The sequence below is a fragment of the Lissotriton helveticus genome, chromosome 1_1 (assembly GCF_964261635.1).
Source record: "Lissotriton helveticus chromosome 1_1, aLisHel1.1, whole genome shotgun sequence".
NCBI lineage: Eukaryota > Metazoa > Chordata > Amphibia > Caudata > Salamandridae > Lissotriton > Lissotriton helveticus.
The window spans coordinates 396188703-396202835 of record NC_136057.1 but is presented as its reverse complement, the minus strand read 5'-3'; the positions used below and the strand labels follow the sequence as shown (position 1 = coordinate 396202835).

General features: G+C 42.1%; 1 long non-coding RNA gene across 1 annotated transcript; it reads left to right on the top strand.

Annotated features, from left to right (window-relative positions):
* Positions 1-2409: 2409 nt before the first annotated feature.
* LOC144769671 (uncharacterized) lies at positions 2410-4367 on the top strand. Its single transcript, XR_013598738.1, has 8 exons — positions 2410-2538; positions 2632-2706; positions 2817-2873; positions 2961-3040; positions 3131-3235; positions 3485-3606; positions 3718-3755; positions 4168-4367. It is a non-coding gene; the product is annotated as an uncharacterized LOC144769671 (long non-coding RNA).
* Positions 4368-14133: the final 9766 nt, after the last annotated feature.

Sequence of the window (14133 nt, the reverse complement as noted above, 5' to 3'; positions counted from 1 at the left end):
CAGAGGAATTTGTTCAATCGACTCACTTGAGGGGAACCAAGACTGCAAGCAGAAGAATGCACTGTGTTTTTTTAAATCAAAAGCAGGACTGGAAATCTAGTGTGGCAACCTGCTCTGGTGACTCTGTAGAGTAGACTAATGCATCCACTGCAGGAATTTGTGTTTGATTGCATAGTCCCAGGTTCAAATCCCTGTCAACCCACTCAGCCTTTCTCCTTTTAAGGTTGAAAAAACGATTACTGTTAGGTAACAACAAGCATCTGTTATTTCAGTCAGTGCCAAGATACACCTCACTGTACTCAATCATCTATTCATGCAGAGAAGTGGGAAACTTGGGAGCTTTGGTTGGTAATGATTGGCATGAGATAAAGACTGTTGTTATGTTACATTTTTCTGTGACTAATAGCCCGATATATATATAGGTGATGGGCCCTTCTCAGCCAGGGTGACAAAGTAAATTACTCTATCGCACGGACAGAGGTGCTGCCAGCCAAATGGAGAAATTTAGAAATGCCCGCTGGCACAGCAATCATTTCTAGCATTGACTGGAATTGCAGTAAACACGGTTCCCGCCAATGCATTGTAAGTTTGACGGACGGCTCGGTCAACATGATGGAGCCATACGGCAACCTCACAATTTTTTTTCTTCAAAAAGAAAATCCCAGAGCACAATTTACTGTTTGAAGGTGAAAATAACTATGCTGTCCTTGCCATGGGAGTTTCCTCCCATGCCAGGGGGGCATTGAGCACTTTTCAATGCCCCTTTCCACCAGAACCATAATAAAAGTTCACTTTCCACCTGACCTTAATTTCACATATTAACAAAAAAATGGACTGTACTGAAGGCAACGCCGCTTTCACTATAAACTAGCTTTCGTTTCTAACCTTTGTCTGACTTTAATGTGCTAATGCTGTGTCTGCATGCATCAGGATATTAAACACAGGCCTTTTGGATTTGCCAGTGCTTTCTCTTTTTTTTGCACCCATTCCCCCTTATTATTATTATTATTTTTTTTTTTTATAGAGTTTTGTATAGCGCAAACTAGACCCGAACCGAATCAGGTATCAGAGCGCTTTACATATTACCATTTACGTTACATGAGGGCACACATTCATTTTAGGCACGGGGAGATTAAGTGATTTACCCAGAATCACAGGAGGTTTTGGCGTCCTTACCGAGACTCGAACCCAGATCCCCAGGTCCGAGGTCGAGCGCCCGATGTAACCATGCCGGTGTTGAGGGTCCCCACTTGCCACACTTCCAGCCCTTGCCCTGCTGGAAGCTGCAGTCTGTTGACATGCCCCCCCCCTAAATCTGTGCTCTCGCAGGCTTACATCATCAGCCTGCCTTTCTGGCAGAAGGTACAGGTTAATGTTAATGCCATGTTATTACGCCTCTGTGATTACAGTCTGGGTGACTGAAGTTAATGCAAATGAGGCCTTTGATCTCCTCTGAGGGAAGTACCTTGTGCACTGCTGAGCAGGTGGCCTCGAAGAATCGCTTTACAGCCTGAGCCGTCTCTCCTGCCTGCTTTATTGCACGAGTAAAGGTCAAGGCAATCTTGCTACAGGTCTTTCTAACACCGTCTATTAAAGTTAAAGAACCGGAAGTACTTCATTTTACCTAGGCGGAGTCAGTGAAGCCCATTAAACAGTACTTAATTTGTAAAAGATAAAAAGTGCGGAGGCCTAAAGTGTTTATAAGAGACTGTCGAAGGTCAGGTTCCGGAATGCCAAGGTCGTCTAGCTTTGATCTGGCTCATGCCTTTTTATTCCACCACCCTGCACCGACTGTCTCCTCTCCTCACTGTTGTAACCTCCTTCATTCCTGCTTTCTCCTTTTAACACTGCTTTCCTATCTTTCTCTCTCCTTCTTTCTCCCTTTTCTGCTTATTTCATGCAATGCAGCACGGCAACCAAAGTTGCTGCACTGTCTTGCATGAGAAGGAGAGAGTAGAAAAGTGCCAAGGTGAGCACCATATCTACTAAGTTATGGCTGGCGTGGCCGGCCTGGCCGTAACGGGCACCGGGCAATCCCCCATTGACTATGTAGTTTCTGTCCCTAATATTATGACCGAAGATATTTCACTTAGAATGAGTGTGAAATTGAAACCACACTCATTCTAAGTGAAATACCTTCGGTCATAATATTAGGGACTGAAACTACATAGTCTGTCTTTTGTGTCTATCCTTGTAACTGTCAGGAACATTTGGATCGTTTCCAACTTCGACAGTAGAGACATTTAAAATCCAATGTTAGATAACATTCCTTTGTAGTTATTTTGCAGTATTTATACATTTTATTTTACCGTATCTTTAGAATGAGTGTGGTTTCAATTTTTGATCCGCTCTCCATTTTCCATATTTCCGGTCTTTTACAGCTATCTGCATCGTTTGAGCAGGATTCAGGTGTAATACACACTTGCCTGACCGCTTAAATAGCGTGTGCGAGAAGAACTAATTTGTTTATATATTTTTCGAAACCAAGTGGCAAGTCGTGTCTCGCCCCTGGTCTGCAACATTGTGTCAAAACAAACGGTGAGTCTCTGTGCCTTCTGATATCCTTGCGCTTAATGCACTAACCGCTATAGGCATTAGAGTCTTATATTTTGTTTTATTGTTATTTTTTAGCGGGAGCATCGACTAAACCTCACATTCGGAGGTGTTTGCCCGCTCTCACTTTTCGATCAGTCACTACGCAGGCAGGTAAATAGTAAACACTTACTGTGTTAGTTCGGCAGTCGCTAAATGTATTTTAATTGTAAAGGAGGCATTAAATCCCGGCTAATTCAAGATATATGTGTTGTTTTTATCAGTTTATCATCTGCCTACTTTGCGACCAGGAGGCAATACGTTTCCTATTAGAAATCCAGGTAATTTCTCTGAGTTACAAATCTTTCTTTAGAAGACGCAACTTAATCTCAATATTTGATTATACCTTTTATGATTATGCCTTGCAGATCCGCACGTCTTCCATTTCTTATCGTGCTAAAGTTTACATCGTTACTACAAGGCAAAATACTCTTCACTAAGTATGAAGGTAATTATGCGAATTGACAAAACAGCTATGTCAAAAATTAATTTATTTTGGCTAAATCTAAAAAGGTTTCCCGTGATTGTACCCTTACAGATTAGCACGTTTGGTTTTTGATCTGTGTTACATAATACCCATTCTGCTTTGGAACATCCGGTCAAGAGACAATTATAGCAGTAAGCAGGCGCTATTCTGAAAAAGGTAATACATCGCCATTAATGAAAAGTCTTTGCATGTCATTTGAGTTATCACATGCTGTAATATATATCAAGAGAATTAAATACAGGCAAACTCGCCTTTGACATTTTTTATAAAGCAAATACTCAGTATGTTAAAACTATCCAAACCATGGAAGTCTATGGCAATTGCTCAACCGTGTCTATAAATTTGGAAAGAAAAAAAGGAGAAAAATCCTCCCTTGTGGTTGATAAAGATTATCTTATTTTGTAGATCTCTTTCACGAAGAGACGTGTCATCAAAGATCAATACCTTCCACCGTAAAGATTGGCCTATGGGAGTAAATTATAATAAGATTTTGATTAATCTGGAACCATCCTAGATCATTTAGAATTGTAAGTTTTTAATTTGTTTTAAGCCGGCCTGAGCTTACTAAATGAACCGGTTTGCATAAATAGGACATAAAAGTGTGTTATGTTTATTCCTTTTGTTATATTTCTTTGTAGTTAATCGTCCCTGATTTACAGACTACGGCATTCCAGCAGTAAGTATATAAGATCAATATGAATTTATGCAGCAAGTAATGAAGAGAGACCCTACCTAAATGGTTTATTAGCAATTAGAATGTACATAACATAACATGTCTACTTAAATAACTAATGGACATAGTGTTGGACATCACATCCTTTATCTGACAATTTTCAAAAGTAAGAATGTTCTTAAGGTTAATGAGAAATGAAACAAATATGCTGAACTGATTACTATGAACTGTTTTTGGCTATCACATACAGTTGTTTTTTATCCGAGATATAAAGAGAGGTTGTTAGCATGATGATGTTAGTCACAGTAAAAGTGACGCTTTCCTAGGTGGTTCTGTCTTAGCTAGAACATGTTAATATTGTAATCAATAATTTTGTCAAATAGTATCTATTTTATGTTATTATTTTTCTTCGTAGGAAGAACATGGCTACTCCAGAAGAAGGCGCTGGTCGCTGAAACGCGCGTCGAGAATTACTTTGTGCCACTTTTTTAATAAAAAAAAAATTAATGTCTTTTTGGTTATTATATTTTGTAATGCTGATTTAATTATTATTGATGTGATTTGATTAATTGTACTTGAAAATCAGTTTTTATTATTGTTTTTTATTTACTGTGTTAATAAAACCCTAGCTACTGAACCTTTGTTTAAAGAATTCCTCTCTTATGTCACTTATTTTATGATCATTAGGAATTAATTGCCTAGGTTGTTAAATCTCATGTGTTCCAGTCTTGAACTATTCACCTGCTAATAGTTAATTTCAGGCGAGTTAGTTTAATTAACTCAATGAAAGTGAATGAAGACTACGACACCTAGCATGCATTAGATTATCACACAAAATCCTAGGACTGCAAACAGTGCCCATAATGACCTGGAGGGAGGTGGTCACTCCATAATACACTTTTTCTCAGACCGAGTGACTCCAGACAAGACATGGGTAATATGCACACTGGGACCCACTTCGTTTAGCACATCATTTTCCTCTTCTTCTCCACAATTTTCTTACCACTTTTGCTCAGTTCCTGTCCTTTTCAACTCTACTCCCCGGACTGCTCCCCTCTTCCCTACGCCCCATCAAACAAATCCCCCTCCTCCACTTAACCTTGTACTCACTTCAAGCATCCACATCCCAATCCCATAGTAAATAGAGAAATACTTCATTTCATTAAACACCGATGCTCAAACAACACAGAGCAGAGAACAGAGACTCGCTCATTGGACTTGCAATTTGGCAGTCAGAGGCCAGTTATGTAGACCTCTGCACTTCTTTAACCATCAGTCACTCGTATTAACAGTCCAGTGTGCGGGATGGAAAGGGTTTCCTTCCTATCCTCTCAACTGACACTGTACTTTTGCACATATCTACTGTGATCACTGTGACAGAGAGCGTCCTTTTGACAGGTCCCACCCCCCCTTCAAGACCCCCCAGACTTTACTCTCTAATAGTACTGGATGTAGTTGGATAATTTGGCTTCTACACGTGCCCCGACCCTTCACATGATGAAATATTGGCTAATAGCAACTGGCATATTTACCTGTTAAGTAAGGCTATGATGATAATATGGCGATGGGTGTGCCTGCCTTTATAGCCATTCTAGCCCTGGGCTGCTGTGAGAAGAACTACACCTGCACATGCCAGTGAGTGCCGACAGTTACATACCGGTTTAGAAGATTATTTTTGACATTAGGTAAGTCAACAATAAGTAGTACTTTGAAGCCTGCAAGATCTGGGTGCACAATCCGAAAAAAACATGCCTCATAATTAGATTGGTATGTCTCTGCAGTGACAGGATACAAAATACTTTTTAACCGTAAAGGCTATGGTAGTTCATATTGGAAATAAATGCCACAATTTCACAGGTCCCTTTAGAATTAGCCACAGAAATCATTTAATTGCCATTGCAATATTGATTTTAAAAAAATCCAATTGATTGGCAACTAGAGATTTTTCTTAAATATAGTACAAGGAGATTTTCCTGAAGTGTGGAAAAAATTGCACCAAAACAGTAATTAATTCATTTGTGATCAGGCACAGTTTTTTCCCAATGGCAGTCACAAGTTCTTCGATGAGGAATAAAATGCCTTTCCTGGGAGAGAACAATAGGCTTTGCTTGCAAGCATGGAGGTAGGAAGGAGTTCATGGGAGCCCATCCACAGCTAGAGCTCATGGATTGTAGAAGAGGAGAGAGGATGGAAGCAGAAGACGGCATCACAAACTTGGCATGAACGTTTGACATGCTGATAGTAGAAAGTAAATGGCACCCTAGACTGATGAAAGGCCTTGATGCGGTCTGGTTCCAATCAACCTCTCCACACTAAACTGATCAGGACCTTGCCTCAGAGAAATCTAGTGTTGGGTTTTAAGGAGAGATCCCTCATATCAAGAAGACAGCCTTTGTATCCATAAGGTCCTCCAATTTTGAAAGAGCCCAGGGCAACTTTTCCAGAAAATATTTATAGTAAAACAAAATGAGGTGTTGCAAATAAACGATTTAGCTCCAATAATTTCCCTAAGATTGGATTAGGAGTTATTAACAATCACTTTGTTTAATGAAAATTACTTGTGTATATGTACTGACAATAACTATAAAAAAAATCAATAAAATTGTGTGTTAAAAAAAAAGAAACAATCACTGTGTTAAGGCCGGGGCTCTTGGGCAAGGGCTGAAACCTCTTCTCAAGGTGAAGAAAGGGTGGCCCTGTTCCTGAAGCAACCACAGGTCCCATACTTATCACAAGTAGTCAAGGGATGTAACAAGAAGTGAAGCACGATGGAAGGAAAAGACTGGAGCCAGGCTAATCAAGAGGATGAGCAGAGGAACGAAGATCTATGAAGGAAGCAGGATATCAAGGAAAACCTGCGAGTCTAATGAGCGAATACCAGGAAATCAAGTATAATTGTGATGCAAGTTGAAACTGGTCTGGTTTCTTTTTTATAGCCCAAATCAGGAAGTAAATCTGTGGAGAGAAACAGGAAATGATTAGCTGCCATGCTACCGTGGCCAATTAAAAAACTAAATGCTTGTAAAAGTAGATTTTAAGCAAAGGAAAAAATCTGGCATGGACTACTAAATTATTAAGATCTTATATTCAATACCATTAATGTTACAGAGATGCTGCAGGCAACATCAACCTCCTAGCGTGCGATTTTACCAATATGGTGTTGCTAGGAAGCACACACCCCCAGGAGACACCCTGTCCTTAAACCAGAGAAATCCATGCTTAGCGCAACAACAAAAAGAAAACAACGGCTCGTTCGATGGCATCAGAAATACCGAACTTGTCCCCAGGTTAGCAGGAGCTAACATACTGCATAGTGACCCTATAAAAAACATGCGAAAACTCAGCATTGCAAAACACAACTCGACCGGAAGAAGAGGACATCCAAGTTGTATGTGTCTGCCACTGGAGAAGACTGAGGCCTTCCATGTTTTCGACGTGCTTACAGACTTGTACTTCTCACAGCTCTGACCAGATGGTCTCCAGAAGCCTCATGTAGATAACAAACATTTGCAATGCAATAGGTCTTGTATTAGGAAAGTCTGAGCTATTGGTATTGTAAATGACACATTTTTTTATTTATGTGTTGATTTTGAAAACAGCGAAAGGAATAGCTTTGTCATTTACAATGCCAATAGTTTTAACTTTCGCAAATGCATTTGTAATGCAATATGTGTTGTATTTACATGACTTAGATGTATTGATATTACAAATAACAATGGCTTGTAATTTTTTTAATAATGAATACTTAAAAAAGAGTTATTGTAATTTATAATGGCAATAGCTTAAACTTTTGTAAATAGCTTTTGTGAAGATTATGTTCATTGTATTTTATTATGACGAAAATCTAAGAACAGAAGTGAAATATTAACATCTTTTTGTGACATTTGTAATAAAGCTTGAAACATTGAGAGAACATATTTGAACCAGTTGTTGTTGAATGGTTGCACAGATTGATGATGTGGTGGCGCTTAGTGATGTTGTGGTGGCGACGAGTGATGCTGTGGCGTTCAGTGATGCTGTGGTAGCGCATAGTGATATTGTGGTGCCCCTGAGGGATGTTGTGGTGCCCCTGAGTGATGCTGTGGTGGTGCTGAGTGACGCTGTGGTGATGCGATAGATAGAGTGAGTGCGATAGATAGAGGGAGGGAGGGCGATAGATAGAGGGAGGACGATACATAGATAGATAGAGTGAGGGCGATAGATAGAGTGAGGGCGATAGATAGAGTGAGGCCGATAGATAGAGTGAGGCCGATAGATAGATAGAGTGAGGCCAATAGATAGAGGGAGTGAGGCCGATAGATAGATAGAGTGAGGCCGATAGATGGAGTGAGGCCGATAGATAGAGGGCAATAGATAGAGTGAGGGTGATAGATAGATAGATAGAGTGGTATTGTGTGCAGTGTGTGTTGCATTCAGTAGAGTGTAATTATGTGGCACTGAGTGGTATTTGGAGTGTATGTTGCATTGAGTGCAGTGTAATTATGTTTCATATAACTATGTGGCACTGAGTGGTATTTGGAGTGCATGTTGCATTGAGTGCAGTGTAATTATGTGGTGTGTAATTATGTGGCACTGTGTGGTATTTGGAGTGTATGTTGCATTGAGTGCAGTGTAATTATGTGGCGTGTAATTATGTTGCACTGAGTGGTATTTGGAGTGTATGTTCCATTGAGTGCAGTGTAATTATGTGGCGTGTAATTATGTGGCACTGAGTGCTATTTGGAGTGTGTGTTGCATTGAGTGCAGTGTAATTATGTGGAGTGTTATTATGTGGCACTGAGTGGGATTTGGAGTGTATGTTGCATTGAGTGCTGTGTAATTATGTGGCATGTACTTATGTGGCACTGAGTGGGATTTGGAGTGTATGTTGCATTGAGTGCAGTGTAATTATGTGGCGTGTAATTATGTGGCACTGAGTGGGATTCGGAGTGTATGTTGCATTGAGTGCTGTGTAATTATGTGGCGTGTACTTATGTGGCACTGAGTGGTATTTGGTGTATGTTGCATTGAGTGCTGTGTAATTATGTGGCGTGTAATTATGTGGCACTACGTGGTATTTGGAGTGTATGTTGCATTAAGTGCTGTATAATTATGTGGCGTGTAATTATGTGGCACTGAGTGGGATTTGGAGTGTATGTTGCATTGAGTGCAGTGTAATTATGTGGCATGTACTTATGTGGCACTGAGCGGGATTTGGAGTGTATGTTGCATTGAGTGCAGTGTAATTATATGGCGTGTAATTATGTGTCACTGAGTGGGATTTGGACTGTATGTTGCATTGAGTGCTGTGTAATTATGTGGCGTGTAATTATGTGGCACTGAGTGGGATTTGGAGTGTATGTTGCATTGAGTGCTGTGTAATTATGTGGCGTGTAATTATGTGGCACTGAGTGTGATTTGGAGTGTATGTTGCATTGAGTGCAGTGTAATTATGTGGCACTGTGTGGTATTCGGAGTGTATGTTGCATTGAGTGCAGTGTAACTATGTGGCACTGAGTGGTATTTGGATTGCATGTTCCATTGAGTGCAGTGTAATTATGTGGCGTGTAATTATGTGGTACTGAGTGGTATTTGTAGTGTATGTTGCATTAAGTGCTGTGTAATTATGTGGCGTGTAATTATGTGGCACTGAGTGGGATTCGGAGTGTATGTTGCATTGAGTGCAGTGTAATTATGTGGCGTGTACTTATGTGGCACTGAGAAGTATTTGTAGTGTATGTTGCATTGAGTGCTGTGTAATTATGTGGCATGTAATTATGTGGCACTGAGTGGTATTTGGTGTATGTTGCATTGAGTGCAGTGTAATTATGTGGTGTGTAATTATTTGGCACTCAGAGGTAATTGGAGTGTATGTTGCATTGAATGCAGTGCAATTATGTCGCGTGTAATTATGTGATACTGAGTGGTATTTGGAGTGTATGTTGCATTGAGTGCAGTGTAATTATGTGGCACTGAGTGGTATTTGGAGTGTATGTTGCATTGAGTGCAGTGTAGGCGAATGGAGCAGTTCTCAGGTTTAGCAAAGACTATAGACTATGCTTTGAACTGAGGTAGCACAGAGAGAGTTTAGCCACAATTAAATTAGAAGTTGACAGAAATCCCTTTAGTCTACTCAGTTAGACTCCAGAATGATCATGACAGATATGATCACAGTAGCGAAATTGACATGTGGACTATATCTCCTTAGCCAAGGAATGCCAAAAGCCATAGCATAATTAGGAGAGGCTATTTTATCCAGAAGTACCATTAATACAATCTTGAAAAGAGACCTGTTGTCTTAAAGAAGCGTTTCTTACCAGATCTGAAGTTAATGGTGCACCATCAACAGTTAGAACTATTTTAGTCTTAGTCCTTCTGCGAATATTGTTTTTTCAAGTCCACTCATGATCAATAAAACGTCCATGCGCCCCACAATCAAACAGTAAAAAACAAAAATAATAAAACAAGCAAATTAAAATCCTTTGACACAGCCGCACATTCTTTTGTAGAAGTGCGCAATACGCATGCACCCACCCAAAAAATTACGCAGACAGCATTTTTTCTTTATAGTTGCCAATCGGATTTAGATCGGTAACCTAAAAGAAAAGAAAAGGCCCCAAAAATGTTTTTTTCCTGAAGTGGGCAGATGGGAGGGGCGGGAGTCCCGATGGTATCAGAAGCAACACTAGATACTGTGACGCAACATCCCAGAGGGAGGAGGCAAACAACAAAGCACCACAGGGGAGGATGGGGGTAGAACATTGAAACAACAAGGGTGGGACACGAAAGCAACAGCGGGAGGGCTGGTGAGGGGACACGAAGGCAGCGTGGGAACCAGCATTAGCAAAAGGAATATAGACAAGTGCAAAATAGAGGAGCAGGGAGAAGCTATCAGTCAACAACAGAGAGTAACATGGAGTAATGGGTGGATATACTCAATTGAGATGGCTCACAAACACTAATGGAGTGCTCCACACTAAAGAAACAAGCACTCAGCATTGCTGTAGCGGGGGCGGGGGAGCGCATTCCTTTGAAGTCTGATGGGGGTGGGGCCGGGGGAGCGGCTTCCTTTGAAGTCTGATGCCGAGGCATGGTGTAGGATATGCCTGGCGATGTGCACGCGCCATGAACTGTATCGAATCTGTAGTTTGGGGAGATTTTTCGGACGCCTTACTAGAATCTCAAAAAACAAGCATTGCTAAAGCAATGCTGTAGGTCGAGACCTAAAAAGCAGAATTAGGGTTCCTTGGTAAAAGAACTCTCAGACCAGTTGAGCTGAAACTTTTGGCTGTATCAGGTTGTTGACCCTTTCTACCACTGGATACTGCACTCTGAGACTCTAGAAAAATTCCCTATGTGTTTTGGGTGCCTTTTGAGTGACTAGGAGGAAGATATCCAACAACTGAAAATTTGAGACTAGATCTTTGCCTGCAGCTCTGATCAAGGGTAGGTCACTCTGATGCACCTTGGAAACTGTATACTGGAACGCTCCCAAGGAACTCTTTGAGTTATGTAACATTCAAATGTATTTACCTTTGCCTTCTCATGTTGTGTGGGGTAGGATAGTTTGCTGTTAACTGTTTTGTTTTTCTTTTTTGAAGTAATAGTCACCTCCATAGTGTTCGTATACACAGACTAGTATTACCTTTTAAAGCCCCATTCGAATGGGCATGTTTTGACTTTTTTAAAACAATCATATATCTCCTGATCCTATTTTCCTTGTTTTGATCTTGTTTTAATCATTCATTGTTGGAGAGTGGGATCTGCTTACTCTGGTTACCCCCATTTTTTGCTGTGTTTCACTGATTTATCGACTTTAGTCTGGCTGGGGTCCTGCTAACCAGGACCCCAGCCTAGCTGCTTTCTCTCTAAATTGATTGCATGTACATTAGGTACACCCCAGATTGGTTACTGGGTTACACTTGTGAGTCCCTAGTATATGGTACCTTAGGTACCAAGGGCATCGGTACCCCAGAGGCCTACCAGGGGTTGAAGCATGTATTATGCCACCCATGGGAATTCTTCAAAATGACACCACAGGCCTGCTACTGCAGCCTGGGTATAGTGGTACTTGTACCCCTATATATATATACACATATAAACCTATAAATCACTCCTATGGCAGGCCTTGACAATCCTGAAGGCAGGGTGCTTGGTTTTGTGTGAGATGGTGCCCAAGCATGAGCTGAGCCCCTCTGTAGCTCTCGGAATCCCTTCCTTATAGCTGTTCTATGAAACAGCCATACCATATACTCTTAAGTGCATTATAACCTCATGGTTAATGCCAACTTTGGAATGGCTGCATCAAAACATGTCGTGTTTGGTGTCACACACTTTGGAATTCCACCCTTCTAGAGGGAGAAGACATGTACGAACTTACTTACCCGGTAATAGTTAGAAAGAGCCCCTGCATCACAAAATGGATGCTGCTGCCACAGACACAAGTCTGACCTCCTGCTGCTGGACGAAACTCCGGCAGGGGAGGCCTGGACAATAGGTTTCCTGTCCAGGGAGGTGTAACCACCTCCCCAGACAGGCTTTAGTGTATTGGGGCAGGGTGGGTGCCTTCAGTGAATACTTTTCAGACAGTGGCTGGGGCACACAAGGTGCCTCTGTGCATACCCCAGTTCAAACCGGTTGCTGGGGCACCCCCTAAGTATAGGAACCCAGTCCCTAGGACTTTAGATTACCCTGGACGAAACTCTGCAACATATATCTTGGACCTTCGACATTCTCTTTTGACTAGAAGACTGAAGAAATCTCCCTTGGGGTCAAGGAGTGACTCCCCTGTTCAAACAGGCACCAAAGAAGCATCTTGCCAGTCTGCATTTTCAAGGCTCCTGCTGGATCCCAAAGAGTCTGCGACACAGGACATAGACTTCCAGACATCTCCAAGGCTGACACGAGTCCGCAGCAAAGCTGAGACCCGTAGCCATCACGAGAGAAGTGGGACCAGAACTCCTGGACATCCAGTACATTTCCTAGTGCATCAAGTTCCCGAGCTTTCCTGAAGTTGTGCATTGGGCTCCTAGTAGTCCAAGCCCTGAGCACCTTTTGCACTGAAGCTTGTGGGCCTACACTCAACGAGTGTTCCGTGGGCCCGCTTCCTGCATTTCTGCTCGAGGCCCCTTCGCGATCCCTGGTCCATCGACTGGTGGGTCCTCACAAAGGAATCTCTTTTGTTTCTTGGGCTTCCCTGTTGCTCTAAACGTGCCCTTACTCTCCTTCAAAGGGTGAGTCCCTCAGACCTTGCTGGTCTGCTCCGAAGCCAAACTTTGCATCTTGCGTGGGTTGCTGTTGCCAAGGCTTGTTGGGTCCAATCTGGATACCGACGTTGCAGCACTTGACATCCGATGTGGGGCAGTTTGAATCCTGCTCCTGGTTGTCATCAATGCCTCCTGGTCCTCCTGGCTGAAGAGTCAAGCTTCACCTGCATCACCTGAAATCACCCGACATCTGCAGACATCTTCTTGTCGCCTTTCTGGTCACTGGCTAGTGACCCAGACTCTGTCCCCTCTGCTTTCAGGTTCTTCAGATCTCTGATCCACTCTTGGATCCATCCGGACACTTTTCAAGCTCCTGAAGAGTGCTCTAATAGATGGGTTTGGTGTAACCACTGAGCAGTATAGAATACAGTTCAGAGATACACAGAAGACACAGACTCAGGACTGGGTTGACTTTGTAGATTGTGCTACTAAGGCTCTGGAGGGCTGGTTATTGGGCAGAAAAGTGTGTGACTATACAGGATTGTATAATGTGATCATGAGGGAGCAGATCGTTAATAACTGTCAAAATCAACTGTTGCATCAGCACCTGGTAGACTCTGATCTGACCTCTACCCAAGAATTGGGAAAGAAGGCAGACAAATGGGTCAGAACCAGGGAGAAGCAGAAGGTACAGAACCAAGGTGGTGACCAAAAGAAGCAAGGTCAAAAAGGTGGGGAGAAGGGTAAAGACCAGAAGTCTTCACAGGGTCACCAAATAGCTTCTAATGGTGGGAATTCCCAATCTTCCAAAAAGAAAGAAGGCCCAAGGAAACCATGATCAAAATCTGTAAGTCAGTGGTAAGGCAGGTGGCACTACAAATGCCCCCTGTGATACCACTAGCTGTGGTGGGGTTTCCCTTTCAGAGAGTGGGGATTGACATTGTTGGACCAATGGATCCTCATACAGCATGTGGGCACAGGTTTATCCAAGTGGTGGTGGATCATGCCACTAGGTACCCAGAAGCTATTTCCCTTAGGACCACTAAAGCACCTGTTGTGGCAAGGGCCCTCTTGGAAGTGTTCTCAAGAGTGGGGTTTCCGAAGGAGGTAGTATCTGACAGAGAAGCAAACTTTATGTCCAGCTACTTGATTGCAATGTGGAACGAATGTGGAGTGAACTATAAGTTCACCACACC